The sequence below is a fragment of the Tasmannia lanceolata genome, unplaced genomic scaffold (assembly GCF_043159265.1).
Source record: "Tasmannia lanceolata isolate RefF3 unplaced genomic scaffold, GAP_Taslan_0.1 ptg000011l, whole genome shotgun sequence".
Classification (NCBI taxonomy): Eukaryota; Viridiplantae; Streptophyta; class Magnoliopsida; order Canellales; family Winteraceae; genus Tasmannia; species Tasmannia lanceolata.
In genome coordinates, this window is record NW_027518688.1 from 19,448,796 (window position 1) to 19,462,917 (window position 14,122).

The window sequence follows — 14,122 nt, forward strand, 5'->3', positions numbered from 1 at the left end:
CATCTATTTGTTGCACGGAATGAAAGATGAAGATAAATAGTAACCTATTCCCTGAGACATAAGTAACAAAATGCATGCAAGTTGTTGATACTGCAAATCATGATAAGAACGACAGACAAGAAACCTAATGGGAATGTAAAAATAGTACTGAATGAGCTCTATACTATATTATTAAATGAGCTCTAGAATGCCAAGCTACAAAGGCAGAAATGGCATTATTAAAGGAATTCTAGGGAATTAGACCTCAAATCACTGTTTAAAAAATTCCAGAGCCAATCTTTTGACTCCAAAGTCAAGAAAAATCTTGTGGTGTCAATCAATGACTTGCACAAGTCGATTCAGTTTTAACATCGGCAAGCTCCTGTAGAGCTCAATTCAGTTGACTTGGGCTAGCTCTTGTAGAGTACGATTTTAAAAACTACTAAAACCAGAAAAATATACAAGTGTAACATATATAAATATATACATAAAAATAAAAACATAGATGCTACAACTTTCCTTACTTGATAAGACACTGGAATTCTTCCTTTTCTGAACAACCAAAATCAGAAGTCCGTGCATGACCTAGAAATAGATCAAATCAATGCATCAGAAAAGAAAGCTAAGAGACACTTAAGGTTAAGAAATAAGATAGCTGGTTGTGCCAAATGAATGAAGCAAACCTATGGTGAGCTTGTGGAACCGTAACATGCCCATAACACTGACATGAGCCAGAGCACAACCAAAAAGATCAGGTCGCTGCCACCACAAAATATTCGGTTTTTATTACTTGAAAAATTATACTATTGATAATGGGACAACACAGAGATGACACTACCCATTGTTAGACTTGAAGTTCTTACAGTAGAATTTGTTCAAATTATTTAAGAAAAACATAGGGAACCAGACCCAATAATTTGACAATAGCCCCAATGTCTCTACCTGATTTAAGCAAGCAGCAACTAGTAGCCCACAATTGCTTCCACCTTCAATACAAAGCTTTTTGGGCTGGGTATAGCCAGCAGATACAAGAAATTCGGCGGCAGAAATGAAATCATCAAAACAATTCTGTTTTTTTGAAAGCGATCCTTCTTTATGCCATTCCTCTCCATACTCCCCTCCGCCACGAATATTTGCAACGCAATAGACAACACCTAAATGCCTTGTAAGAACAATATGGCTTACACTGAATGTGTAAGGCTATTGTTGAATTCCCCATATCCATATAATAAAGTGGGATGGGATCCATCCAAAATTATATTGTTCTTTGAAACAATGTTCATTGGTATCTTCGTACCATCCTTCCTAGATACAAAAACCTGAGAACTAGATCCAAGTGACAGAAAGATAAGGTACTGATCATCAAGATGTGGCACAAAATAGCGTTTACAAAGTAGCACAAAGAAATGAAAAAGTTGAAAAATAAAATAAAATAAAGGGAAATGATTTCAGCACAGCCATGTTTTGATAACATGCACTAACTCAACTTGTCCTATATATGCTTTAAGTAACTTACAATTCCCAAAGAGCTGTCGGTAGCCTTTGACAGTTAGTTGAAGCATATAGGACAATGGTTTCGACTAGCACGGAAACGGAAACATTTCGGTATCGGTGGAAACTTTGGCGGAAATCTTGTAAAATCACAGAACGTATGGAAACATGCAAATGATGAAACTTTTAAATCTTTTTAAAAACACATTCAAATGATGAAATTTTAAGATGAAACTTTGGTAAATACTAGAATAAGCGCAAATACATACTTAAAAACCATCATATAAGCAAGAAAGACATCCATAATGGCTTAATCGCATCGAACACCTAGTGACAACATATGGCTAAAACAGTATAATCAATAAAAAAGTACAATGTAATGAAGTATAAGAGACTACAATGACCACTCACCCCTCTCTCCAAGGAACCCAACTCTGTGTCAATTCCATATAGAATTGCGAGGGTTCTATTGGTCCCATCCCAATCTAACATCCTAGGGATACGATACGGTTACTTTGTTGTGCAGTTCTGTGATGTTGTCTACGAAATATCATTATCTAAATTAATTAAATGAAATGCAAAAAATAAAATCTTTCCATTATTTTTTTTTTTTATTGTTCCGACCATTTTGGTTGAATTTTGGAAATTGAAGTCGAATTTCGGGAAATAATGACATGAAAGGAAATCGTAAAGATTTTATTTCGATGGGGATGGAAGTGAAAATATTTTGGTCATTTCGGGGAAATTTAAAACCATGAGACAACTTGATTTCATGCCTATTATGAAAACTTGGTTGTGCTGATATCAATGGCCTAAATAAATCAAATAACAATTCTCTCATTGACATAGACCCCCATGGACAGAAGTTGTCAATAGAATAAGAAGATTTAGTTCTCAAATAGATCTAGTTTTTACAAGATATAAACAAGAACTTTTCAATGGGTTCATATAACTCATTGATACAATTTTTACATTCAGCAAGTCAGAACAAAACAATGGCATTAGCAACATTAGTAAGTAACCCTTTTAAGTTCAACCAGAAAGAGATTACATGCAATAAATAAGATTACCTTATTAACCTGGAATTCTGAGCGATCAAATCCAAAGACAACAATCTCTCGCAATATCTTCATTGTAGGATCCACATTTTCAAAATTCAACTGATAAATATTACCAGGAGTAAAGATGTTACAGACGCCAAGAAAATTGTAGCTATCTTCGCGCCGTCCTGAAATCTGAAGAGAACTAAAGCCTCTAGGCAAATTAAGTGGCACTCTTTCCAAGCCCGTCATCTGAAGAATATACTTGACATCACTCAAGTAACTCACTAAAATTCTACCAAATATCATTATGTAAATTAATGAAATGAAATGCAAAAAATAAAATTTCTCCATTTTTTTTGTTCCGACCATTTTGGTTGAATTTTGGAAATTGCAGTCGAATTTCGGGGAAATAATGACATGAAAGGAAATCGTAAAGATTTTATTTCGGTGGGGATGGAAGTGGAAATATTTTGGTCATTTCGGGGAAATTTAAAACCATGGGACAACTTGATTTCGTGCCTATGATCAAAACTTGGTTGTGCTGATATCAATTGCCTAAATAAATCAAATAACAATTCTCTCATTGACATAAACCCCCATGGACAGAACTTGTCAGTAGAATAAGAAGATTTAGTTCTCAAATAGATCTAGTTTTTACGAGATATAAGCAAGAACTTTTAAATGGTTTCATATAGCTCATTGATACAATTTTTACATTCAACAAGTCATAGAAAGAGATTACATGCAATAAATAAGATTACCTCATCAACATGGAATAACGAGCGATCAAATGGAGAGAAAACATTCTTTCGGTATATCTTCATTGTAGGAGCCTCAGTTTCTAAATTGCACCGATAAATAATACCAGGAGTAAGGAAGCTATTGAAGCCAATAAAAACCTCACTATCTTTGCGCCGTCCCGAAATCCCATAAACGGAACCAATGTCTATAGGCAAACTATGTCGCAGCAGACGGCCTGTTTTCAAGCTCCTTATCTGAAGAATATACTTGAAATCACTCAAGTAACTCACTAAAATTTGGTTACCATTAACACAATCAGCTGACTCAAGCACGTATTTTTCATCTTCTTGGAGCACATCGGTCCATATACTTGGTTCTTTGAGGTCTACCCTGACTAACTTATTCCTCGGAGCATCTTTATTTGTCAGAAAGGTAAACTGGCTTTCATCATTTGAAACAAGTTGATAACATGCTTCAAAATTGTCAACAAGCTTAATAAAGGGGAGCATGTTATTTCCCTCCCTAAAACCTTCAAGCCCGTGAGGAAGAGCAGACAAGTCGCAGTAATAAAGTTTGTTGACTGGATCACAACCCTCGACAATATATAGAAGAACAAACTGCATATTCCCCCAACAAATGGGTCAGAAAAAAAACATAATACAGCTTTTGCAACATCTACTCCAATAAATTCATTAAGACTTATTAGAGAATTTTGAACAGGTAGCTTTAATGAAATGCATGTAGAATGGTAATGGGGCCATTATGCATGTATATTGTGAAGGAGAGAGATTTTTATTTGTAATGGATTTAAATCACTTAAGTAACTTAAATGTAAGGAGAGAGAGAGAGAGAGAGAGAGAGAGAGAGAGAGAGAGAGAGAGAGAGAGAGAGAGAATAAAATTTAAAAATAATTTTAGTTTTACCGGTTTTTCCCGATATAAAGCCGATAAAAATTAAAAAATTTAATATATCCCGAGATTTTCCCTTGCCGAGAAATTCCCGAGAACGAGATTTGTGACATAGCTCTGCATTCGTTGTTTAATAGGAGCATGAATTCATTATTGATTGGTGCAAGGAGTTCAGTTCAGGAAGGTTGATGGGATTTTTTATGTTCTCAAGTTAAACACAGTCCCCCTTTTCTTTCGTGATGCTTATAATGAATTTGTTTGCCTTATTGCTTTGTTTTACTTTGTAACTAGGGCAAGAATATGTTGAGAATATAATGTCGCAGCATTACTTGTGTAAACGTGGTTTCCAACAAAAAGAAAATTGCATATTCCCAATATCATCATCCAAAAAAACAAGAATATGCCCAATATTAATAAAGAACTTTGGTGTGAGATGAAATGCAGACAGAGGAAGAGAAGCTTAAGAAAAATTAGAGAATATTCGATTAAAATAAAAGAGATATCTGGGTAAGAGAGGGGAATGGAAAGGGAATAAAGCGGATGAATTCTAGCAAGCATTAGAAAAATATTGGGGGTGCAGCTCAAAAATGTCGGGTTGAACTCCCAAACCCTCAACCCGAACCCAGCCCGAACTCAACCCGACCCGACTTTTTTCCGGGTTGAACCCGACCCGAGTTGCACCCCTTGAAAATATCAACACATATCCAAAAGAGGAAACAGGACAAGTAATCAATGGTTGGAAGAAGAAGAAAATGGGAGGCACCTAAGAAAGACCAGATGGCAAAGTACAATGTTAGAGACTTAGAGTTATCATGTGATGTTTAAAGTCTAAATATAATACATTTAATGTTTTTACTAGAAATAGAATATAAGGAGTCATTTTCAAAAAAGAATATAAGAGCTTACCTTCCCGTCTTCAGTGACTTCAGCTCCAAACATCCATTTTGGATGCTCAGGATCTCTCCAGCACAAAATATCTTGTGATTGATCCGTACCCAAGAAATGGTAATAAAGCTCATGATTAAGGTTAGCATTTGTTTCGGTCCCAGCATCCAATTCTCCGCCTTCCCTGTGGAAAGTTGCAGCAATACCAACTATCATAAATGTAATAACAAACTAAAATTAAAAGATATCGACATGAGTCATTTAGCAGGAGTTCTTGCAAAAGTTTAACTTACTTGGGTGCCAGATAGCGACAATAGAAAAATCCTCTGCTGTCATGAGTCCAGTTAATAGATGAAAACTTAACCTATAACAAAGTAAATAAATAGACGTATGTTAGACCTAAAATCAGTAACAGGTACAGCAGTGGTGTGAGAGCTAAGCTGGATGACTAGGGGAGCTGAGTCCTGAGGGACCGGGAGTGAACGAGGAGAGAGGTGGTCGAGAACGAGTCCTGCTATGAGGGCTGAGTCCTGCACAAGGCAAGCGAGGTCAGAAGACCAGACCGGGTTTTACTCCGGACAGGCCCTTCGACACTCAAGTCAGTATGAGCAGGAGTGAAGGGGAGATGTCTAAGAGTTTTTAGGGAGAGAAGGGATTTTTCATTACCCATTGGTCTGAGCTTTGATCCTCTATTTATAGGAAAATCTGGTGAGGTGTCCTGGACAGGTGTCCAGGACAGGTGGCGGCCTGTGAGAGGCTGCAGCTCACCTACTCTGGGACAGGTGGCGGCCTGTGAGAGGCTGGTGTTTTCACACCCCATCAGTGGCCCCCCAGTTTCCCAAGTCATTGAGAGACTTGGGAAAGTGTGATCAATCGATTCTCTTAACGGGTAGGCATTGTCTGGGAGTGAGTAAGAAAACTAAGTTCAGAGATCCAGCCCGGAGTCCGGCTGGAAGTTGAGTCCGGAGATCCAGTCCGGAGTCCGGCTGGAAGTGGAGTTCGGAGATCCAGTCCGGAGTCCGGCTGGAAGTTGAGTCCGGAGATCCAGTCCGGAGTCCGGCTGGAAGTTGAGTTCGGAGATCCAGTCCGGAGTCCGGCTGGAAGTGGAGTCTGGAGATCCAGTCCGGAGTCCGGCTGGAAGTGGAGTTCGGAGATCCAGTCCGGCTGGAAGTTGAGTCCGGTTCGGACCGGACTGATTTTTGTCGTTTTGTTGAAACGCGTTATATCCAGTTCGGCTTTTGCCGGACTGATTTTTGTCGTCTTGCGGCCAGTCCGGTTCGGACCGGACTGATTTTTGTCGTTTTGTTGAAACGCGTTATATCCAGTTCGGCTTTTGCCGGACTGATTTTTGTCGTCTTGCGGCCAGTCCGGTTCGGACCGGACTGATTTTTGTCGTTTTGTTGAAACACGTTATATCCAGTTCGGCTTTAAAGATCCAGTACGGAGTGCGGAGCATGGAGTGCGGTGCATGGAGTGCGGAGCGGAGATGTGAATTTTCATGCACGTAGGAACACGCGCGTGCTTGATCGTTTTTTTTGAGTGGGAGAATGTGTCCGTCATAAATATGGGACACGTGGCGCCATTCGAGTGTCCTCGAGATGCGTGCGTCGCATTTAATACCCCACCGCCTCTGAAAAGCTATAAAAGGAGGTTTACCCCATTTCATTTTTTACTTTTTACATTTCATCTTTTCTTCTTTTTCTTTCTCTGGGAGCTCCGACTTCTCAGTTCTCAGTTCGCAGTTCGCAGTTCGCAGTTCGAGTTACGCAAGGACTTGACGAGCTCCATTCACCGGTATTCCTCTCAGCCCTTCTCTTTACTACATGTCTGATAGTAATTCGAGTTCCGAGTCCGGTACGGAGTCCTCCACTAGCAGTAGTTCAGAATTTAGGCCGCCGCAGGAGCCTGTAATGGCTAGGACGTCCGCTAGGATAGATCTTGTAGATAGCGACGACGGAGGGGACAGGGACGAGGTGTTTTTAGACTTGAACGCCACTCCACTCCCCACTGGTAGTCTCTCCCGAGCAGAAGGGAGTGTTGAAACTGACGTTGCTGAAGCGTCTACAACATTCCTTCCTGGTCAGGCGGTGGAGGTAGTCGCTAGAGCGCGGATGGATGCCAACCCGAAATACAACCTGCGAGCTCTAGTCGAAGAGAACTACCTCACCAGATCCATGCTAGGCGACATTAGGGATAAGTACTGTGTGCCTCCAAGATTTGAACTGAAGGCAGCTATAGAGGGAGACAGAGCCTGTAACGAGAGTCGAGATCTCTGTATCTATGAGGAGTCGATGAGGGCGGGACTCCGATTTCCTTTGCACCCATTCTTCGCAGCGGTGCTTCGATACTACGGACTGGCCCCAGCTCAAGTAGCTCCGAACTCATGGAGACTACTGACTGGGTTCTTGTATCTTATCCACGGCCGGTTAGAGAGGAGCGTGAGCTTGTCGCTATTCCGTGCTTGTGCACATCTGAAGAGGCATAAGGAAGGGGGCTGGATCTACATCAGCCAGCGCCCTGAACTAAAAATCATTACCGGCATCTCCTCGTCAATACATTCATGGAAGAATAGGTTCTTCTACGTCGAGGATAAGGTCAGTGAGCCCTGGCCTATCCCTCTAGTGTGGGACACTCCGGATACTTCCAAATTAAGTCGAAAGCCGCTCCTCGAGAGTGAGGACAGAGAGACTTTCGCCTTGATGCGGAAGGAGATTGAGCAATCAGGCCTTATCCGCTGTGCAGAGTTCTCAGGAGAGGAGGTGCTAGTTGGACTGGGCGTGAGTGCCGCGACTCCAGAACGTATGTAGCTAGACTTGTCTTTAGAATATGTTTACTTTTATATGCTTACTTCTGACTGCTCGCTTGTCTGGCAGAAATGAAGAAACAATCGACGGTCGAGAAGATAAGACAGGGAGCCCAGCCACGGGCACAGGAGGGTGCTGCACAGGCACAACAGAAGCGCCAGAAGGGAAAGGCGACCGTACTGGCGAGTCCGGCCCCATCACAGGGCACTCCTCCACCCCCATCTCAGAGGGCCAAGACTACGGTAAAGCTAATAGGCCCCTTTGCTCAGGGCGGTGGCTCTTCTAAGTCCGGTGGTGCTTCTACTGGAACCGGTTCTGGAGCTCGTCCTCCTACGGGGCTTAGTGAGCACGTCTTTCGACCCAATTGGGCCGTTCTGAAGGATGACACTGCCCTAGGCGAGAGCCGAGTAGCAGCAGAGATCATGAGCAAGTGTCTGCTGCGGAAGGACAAGCAACAGGTCCTTCACGAGCCGCCAGCTACAGGAGAGGAGGCTGTGTTATCCCCAGCTTACCAGGTAAGGAAGAGGTGATCCGTTTGCTAACTTTCTGCCCATTTCTTCCTTTGACCATACTGATGCCTGTTTCTTTCTGCAGATCTTGCTCTACTACAATGACCTCAAGGAGAAGAGTAAGAAGTTCTCCAAAGCCATTACTGCATCTGAAGAGGTGAACGGAAAGTTGGCCACTGAGGTGCAGGAGCTTCAAACGAGCATCGGGCGAGTACAGGAGGATAAGAGGTTGTTGATGGAGGATCTGGCCTCAGAGAAGAAGAAACTGGTCAAGGCTGCCGAAGCCATGGAGGCCCAAAGAGGAAGAGCCAAAGAGAGGCAGGAGACGGCAGTGAAGGAGGCCACAGAGGCTGAACTTTTCAGCCTGTCGAGCGAGGCTTATAGTCTTGGATACTACGACTGCCTCCAGGAGCTCCAGGCCTGCAATCCAAACTTAGTGATGCAGAATATGACTCTCCCTGCCAGGCCGAAGATTACTGATGAGGAGCCAGATGCTCCTACTGATGCTCCTGCTGACATCACCTCTCTTCCAGATGCTTAGTATATATATATATATATATATATATATATTTATTTATTTTTTTTGTTTATTTTGACCTCATTTTGTAATGGTCCTTGAGACCCTACAGCTCTTAGCAGCCTCTTTAAAATGAATTTTGTTTGTAATGGCCCTCGAGGCCCCACATATTCTGATCAATGAAATCACATTTGTCTTTCTGTCTCTGATATTTCTCAACTGAGTGATTTGCTCGACTTGTCTTTTTAATTTTGATAACCTGGGACTGAGGCTGTTGATAGTCGAATTGTGACGAGCTAGTCTTCTAACAAGTACCCAAGTTTAGGAACAACAAGTACCCAAGTTTAAGAACTGGGTTTCCAATGAGTACCCAACTTTTGTGAACTGAGTTTCCAATGAGTACCCAAGTTTTGTGAACTGGGTTTCCAATGAGTACCCAAGTTTTGTGAACTGGGTTTCCAATGAGTACCCGAGTTTTGTGAACTGGGTTTCCAGAGAGTAAGAGTAAGACAAAGTCTGCAAAAAAGATTATTTATTTATAACAACAAATTTACAAATTTACAAAGTCACCTTTTTACGCCGTACATTTTGTCTATTGATAATATCTCCTGAGATTTTTGGAGTTCCATGCGTGAGGTAATAAGTGCTCCTCCAGTGTCTCCAGCTTATAGCTTCCTGGCCGGATAACTTCTTTCACTCGATATGGCCCTTCCCAAGTCGGGGAAGTTTCCCGACTTTCGTCGGTTGGGAGACGGCTGCATTTCTCAGGACCAAATCTCCTGTCCTGAATTCTCTGGGGCGAATCTTGGAGTTGTGATAATTTGATACCCTCTGCTTATAAGCGGCGACCCGGATTCGAGATTCTTCCCGAATTTCTTCTAGTAAGTCGAGATCGGCACGGAGCCCGTCGCCGTTAAGCTGCTCGTTGAAGCTGGTGATTCTGGGAGACGGAGCGCCTATATCGACTGGTATCACAGCCTCAGTACCAAAGGAGAGGTTGAATGGCGATTCACCAGTCGTCGTGCGAGGAGTAGTGCGGTAAGCCCACAGAACGTGATAGAGCTCATCTGCCCATCGGCCAGCTTTTTCATCCAGCCTCTTCTTTATCCCCTGAAGCAGGATTCTATTAGTTACTTCCGTTTGCCCATTGGTCTGGGGGTGAGCAACCGAAGTGAATCTCTGTTCAATCTTTAGGTCCGCGCAGAACTTTCGAAAGTTCCGGCAATCGAACTGTTTGCCGTTGTCTGTGATCAAGATACGGGGAATCCCAAATCTACAGACTACTGCCTTCCAGAAGAAGTTCTGCACATTCTGCTCAGTGATCTGGGCCAGAGGTTCTACCTCCACCCACTTAGTGAAATAGTCGATCGCCACTACCACGAACATGCGCTTTCCAGAGGCCGGTGGGAAAGGGCCCAGGATGTCCATCCCCCATACTGCGAAGGGAAGCGGACTAATAATTGGAGCCATTGCTACGGCGGGCTGGTGGATGGTAGGAGAGAACTTCTGACACCTCTCACACCTTTTAACCAGATCCAGGGCATCCTGCCTGATAGTAGGCCAATACAGTCCTCTGAGCAGCACCTTTATCGCCAGAGCTTTGCCCCCCAGATGTTCTCCGCAAATTCCTTCATGAGTCTCTTGTAGTGCATACGCGGCGTCGCTCGGCCTCAGACACTTCAGATATGGGAGAGTATATGACCTTTTGTATAGATTGTCACCACTGAGGGAGAATCGGGCAGCTCTCTGTATCACCTTACGAGCTTCCTTCTTATCCTCCGGGAGTCTAGCATCGCGCAGATAACCCATGATCTCATCCATCCAGCACGGCTCATCTTCCACCTGCATGACTTCCATGGCTTTACTGTCGATGCTGGACCTCTGTAGAAACTCCATGTGTATGCTTCCGAGAGTGGTATATCCAGAGGCAGCCAGTTTTGACAGCACGTCAGCTTTGGCATTTTCTGTTCTTGGTACTCTGATGACCTCGAAACTTGCAAACCGGCTGGAAAGTTGGCGAACCTTGGTGAGGTATTTAATCATACGCTCGTCCCGGGCTTCGTAGACCCCTTGGATCTGGTTTGCTACCAGCTGCGAGTCGCAGTATGCTTTCAATTTTTGGGCGCCGGTCTGAATTGCTAGGCTCATTCCGGCAAGGAGGGCCTCATATTCCGCCTCATTATTTGATGCGCGGAACCCGAATCTCAGGGCGTAATCCGCAGTGAACTCATCAGGCCCAGTGAGGATGAGGCCAGCTCCACAACCGTTTTTATTTGAAGATCCGTCGACATATACTTCCCAAGTCGGTGTGCTGGTTACGGAGTCCTGTCCGGCTGACGGTGGCCTGATTTCCGTCCGAATCTCCTCTGTCATACGCTCTTCAGGGACTACTTTCTCTATAACTGGGAGCTGCAATGCTTCAGGGTCGGCGACCTGCTGGGGGATAGTGCACTCGGCTACAAAATCTGCCAGTACTTGGGCCTTGATAGCTGGCCTGGGTGCGTACTGAATATCGAACTCGCTTAGCTCTACAGCCCATTTCACAAGTCGCCCGGAGATATCTGGTCGATGGAGAACTTGTCGAAGTGGCTGATCAGTCAAGACCTTTACAGTGTGAGCTTGGAAGTACGGCCTTAACTTCCTGGCGGCCATTACCAGCGCGTAAGCCAATTTCTCGACCCGCTGGTACCTTGTTTCTGCGTCGTGAAGAACCTTGCTGACATAATAAATAGGTTTTTGCTGGCGGTGCTCTTCACGGACGAGGACAGCTGCCAGAGCCGTGGAGCTGATGGAGAGATACAAAAATAGCTCCTCGCCCGGCTCCGGCTTTGTTAATAATGGCGGAGAGGACAAATATCTTTTCAGCTCTTCGAATGCGATCTGGCATTCTTCCGTCCAGGGCGCAGTCTTGAGTCCCTTGACCGCGCTGAAAAAGGGGAGGCACCTTTCCGCTGATTTGGAGATAAAGCGACCCAACGCCGCTATCATTCCCGTGAGCCGCTGGACTTCCCTGATGGTTTTTGGAGCAGTAAGCTCCATCACGGCTCTGATCTTTTCTGGGTTTGCTTCTATCCCTCGCTGGCTCACCATGAATCCTAAGAACTTCCCCGAGCTGACACCGAATGTGCACTTGGTGGGGTTAAGTTTCATGTTGTGCTTCTTCAGGACCTGGAATGTTTCTCTGAGATCAGACGCATGATCCTGCGCACTCCGACTTTTGACCAGCATATTGTCTACATAGACTTCCATGTTACGGCCGATCTGGTTCTGAAAAAGTCTGTTCACAAGCCTTTGGTAAGTAGCTCCGGCATTTTTGAGGCCGAAGGGCATAACTCGGTAGCAGTAAGTCCCTTGATCTGTGACGAAGGAGGTCTTTGGTATATCCGACTCGTACATCCTGATCTGATTATATCCGGAGAAGGCGTCCATGAAGCTCAACAGTTCATGACCCGCTGTGGCGTCGATGAGTTGGTCGATCTTCGGGAGTGGATAGCTGTCCTTAGGACAAGCCTTATTCAGATCGGTGAAGTCGACGCAGGTCCTCCATTTCCCATTAGTCTTCTTGACTAGGACTACGTTTGCCAACCAGTCCGGGTATCGAATCTCGCGAATGAAGTCAGCCTTCAGAAGCCTCTCCACCTCTTCTTTTATTGCCTGCCGCCTTTCGAAGGCGAAATGTCGTCTCTTCTGCTTCACCGGTCTACAGGTTGAATCAACACCGAGCTTGTGTGTGCTGATCTCTGGATCAATGCCGGGCATATCGGCAGGAACCCATGCAAAGACATCTGCATTGTCCTGGAGAAAATTGGTGAGCTGGTGCTGAATGCTGCTGCTGAGGGAGGAACCGATCAGAGCGACTTTCTCACTGTCCTCTGGGCACAGTGGGATGGAGAGGAGGTCTTCAGCAGGTTGAGTCCCTCTGAGCTCGTCCCTTACATCGAGCAGTTCAATTGGCAGTGATTCCACTGCATTTTTGCCTTTGAGTGCCATTGCGTAGCACTCTCTGGATTGAGGCTGATCTCCTCGAACTTCCCCCACACCATTGGGGGTTATGAACTTCATTTTTTGGTGGTATGCCGAGGCTACTGCACGGATGAGGTTCTGGCCAGGCCGTCCCAAGATAGCATTATAGACCGAAGTGGCCCTTACTACTAGAAAGTTGACCATGGCGAAAGCTTGACAAGGTGGATCTCCGACAAGAACAGGGAGCTCGATCTGCCCCACCACTTTCACGACCTCTCCGGAGAAGCCAAATAAATCTGAGTTCGCCGGCTTCAGACGGTCGTCGCCTATCATCATTTCCTCAAAGGCGTGGTAGTATAGAATGTCCGCCGAACTCCCATTGTCTACGAGGATTTTCTTCACCTCCCAGTTGGCAACGAGCATGGTTAAAACCAGTGCATCGTCGTGGGACAGGATAAGATTATCCAGATCTGCATCTGAGAAGGAGATCTCATTCTCCGTTCTCGTCTTTTTGCTGGTTGTGTGCACGGCGTTAACTCGCCGTGCATATGCTTTGCGAGCGGTAGAGGAGGTGCCCCCAGCCGCAGGCCCACCCATAATTGTACCGATGACCCCCCTTGGCTGAGATTGGGGTGCCTCAGGCTGCGCATTGGCCAGCTGAGGGGTTTTGTCCCGAGCAGGGGGCTGCTGTGATCTTCGGGGGCTGCGGCCCTGGGGGCTCTTTCCTCTGCGCTCTTGGTTGCGGCTGTCAGTTCGGATATACTTTTTCAAATAGCCCCGGCTGATGAGTTGCTCAATTTCCTGCTTGAGTTGCCAACAATCATCTGTGTCGTGGCCGTGGTCCTTGTGGAACCGACAGTACTTTGAAGGATCTCTCCTGTTTCCCTTGGACATCATTCTAGCAGGCCACTTCACGAACTCTTCTTCGCTGATCGCCGCCAGTATGTGCTTTCTGGAGGTGTTGAGAGGCGTGAAGTTTTCTTCTCTTCTCTGAGGAGGCGGAGACTTCTCTCTCCTGGGAGGTTTATCCTCCCTGCGCTGCTTAGGGAGATTCTTCTCTTCAGAAGTTATCCTCCGATTTGAATTAAGAGCTGCCAGTGTTTCTTCCACCGTTATGTACTCTTCTGCCCCGGCCATAAGATCCGCTAGTGAGTGCGGATTTTGTCGAGCCACCGCTCGACGGAATTCATTAGACCTGGCGCCTGCGAGGAGCGCATTCATTGCTGCTGAGGGATATCTAGATTTGGCACTTGAAGTGCCTCCCTGTTGAATCGGCGGACGA

The 14,122-nt window shown here is 44.9% G+C and overlaps 1 pseudogene across 1 annotated transcript; it reads right to left on the minus strand.

Annotated features, from left to right (window-relative positions):
* Nucleotides 1–6: 6 nt before the first annotated feature.
* On the minus strand, nucleotides 7–8,073 carry LOC143885974 (uncharacterized; annotated as a pseudogene). The gene is made up of 7 exons (XR_013253667.1): nucleotides 7,882–8,073; nucleotides 5,341–5,411; nucleotides 5,069–5,231; nucleotides 3,275–3,871; nucleotides 922–1,298; nucleotides 663–738; nucleotides 7–564 (listed from the first exon to the last, which is right to left on the minus strand). The product of XR_013253667.1 is annotated as an uncharacterized LOC143885974 (transcript).
* Nucleotides 8,074–14,122: the final 6,049 nt, after the last annotated feature.